Raw genomic sequence first — 2,110 nt, forward strand, 5'->3', positions numbered from 1 at the left:
TCACTTCCATGTCTGGCTAGGTTAGCACTAGGCTTCCAGGAAAGTGCCTAACCCTACTCACCCAATCAATTGGTGTCGGAGCATGAAGGTGCAGGACAGAGGGCAGGACCCAATCTGAATATGGACATGGTCTGGGAGAAACAAGATTTGAATATGCAGTGCCGAGAGCTGATCTTAGAGAGCTCTGTTCATCACTCATGTTCCATTAACAGCAGATGAGGAGATCAGTTCTCCTTAACCCAGGGGAAATAGAGAAGTGTACTGTCAGACACGGACTTGGTGGCGTTGTGTACACAAGTATTCGTTATAATAACATAAAGAGACTGTATTTCTTTTTTAATAGGAAAGTCACAGGATAAATCTGATTACGATCCCTCCGTGGCAGCCACTGCTCTGTTGCTGTATTCCCAAACAACAGGCGTGGCTGTGGGTGCAATGCTAAGTTCTTTGCATCAGATCAGACCACATAAGCTCTTGACATGTCAGGTTGACTGAAGAAAGGCACGGGCATTGCCTCAGATGACGAAACACAGCTGAAGAAGCAAGTGTTCCTATGTCTAAACTCCTGCACACGTGCAGCAGTAAACCCGTGCAATAGGGGAAGAGTAGCTTTCTGACGTAATTGTGTCACTGGATACAAGGAGCAATTTAATATTGTCTCTTGTATACCTTAACACTAAATTAATCTCATATATTTTCTTAGAATTACTAACTGTACAGGATAATGAGTAGAAAATACTATTGTTTAAAAGTTAGTAATTTTTTATACTAATATTTTTGTCTTTATTTTGTTTTGTTAGTTTTCTCTTTGCTTTTTGTTTTCCTTTTTTTAAAATAGGGTCTTGTTATATAGCTCTGACTGGCCTAAAACTTATTTTGTAGACCAAACTGGCTTTGAACCCAGAGATCCTCCTGCCTCTGCCTTGCAAATCCTTGGTATTTAATGACAGTGACCACTTCTTACTTGCCAGAATTTTTGCATTTGAGCATTATTATAACTTTTCTTACTCCAGGCAGTCATTGTGCATGCTCCACAGAGCTTCATTCCGGAGGCTAAAGTTGAGCTCGATTTTACTTGGTTTTGATTTTGAGATGCATAGGGAAGCTTTGCCCGGTGTGCACTTGTACCTGCCGTGTTCATTGCCCAGTGTGAGTCCAGGCTCTTGGCAGGGTGTTCCAGGAAGACCCAGGGGATTTTGGGAAAGGGTTCTCCAAGTTGGATAAGAACAATACAGAAGTGTTTTACGCTTAAGGGAGACACGATCTCACCTAGTTCTGTGGCTGTAACACAGCCTGATTGGGATCTACATATATAATTAAAGCCAACAAGGAGCAATAATCTAACACCACTAGTTCAGCTAATGAGTTATGAGTTGTCTTTGTCTGTTTTCAATTGCTACAACAGAACACCTAAGGTTGGGTAACTTTTTTTTTTTTTTTTTAAAGAATAGAAGCTTATTTGGCTCATGGCTTTGAAAGTGGGTAAGTCAAAGTTTGGGCAGCTCCATCTGGTGAGGGCCTTTCTGCGAACCTCACGGTTCAAAGCGGAGACGCAAGCAAGGGCGTGCCAAAGAGCCAAGCCTTAGGGGTGGACTTGCTTTATAACAACAGTATTCATAGTAACTCAGCCAGGGACAGCCACAACTTACAACCTGGAGAAGAGCACCAATTCTTTCATGTGGGCCCCACCCCATGACCAAACATCTCCCACTGACGCCAGCTCCCAACACTACCGTGTTGAAGGATGAAGCTTCATCATGAATTTTGGTGGGAACAAGCTAGAAACACACTATAACAAGAACACTCACCCAATTAAAGAACAAAGAGACAGACCAGACAGAGTAGCACAAGCCTGTGAACTCAGCACTCAGAAGGATTAAGAGTTTGAGACCAGTTTGGGCAATATGTCAAGACCCCATCTCAAAATAATAACTGAATAAGGAACTCATGTGGAACACGGGGAATCACGCAACGCCTCTTGTGTGCATTCCCCGAGGCTGCACATACATCCCTACACAGACACACGAGTAACCGCACGCTGCCTGGTTCAGCCTAGATGGGTGTGACCTCAAAGTTCTGGAGGCCAGAGGTCCAGAGTCAAGACGTCAAC

The sequence above is a fragment of the Microtus ochrogaster genome, linkage group LG1 (assembly GCF_000317375.1).
Source record: "Microtus ochrogaster isolate Prairie Vole_2 linkage group LG1, MicOch1.0, whole genome shotgun sequence".
Lineage (NCBI taxonomy): Eukaryota > Metazoa > Chordata > Mammalia > Rodentia > Cricetidae > Microtus > Microtus ochrogaster.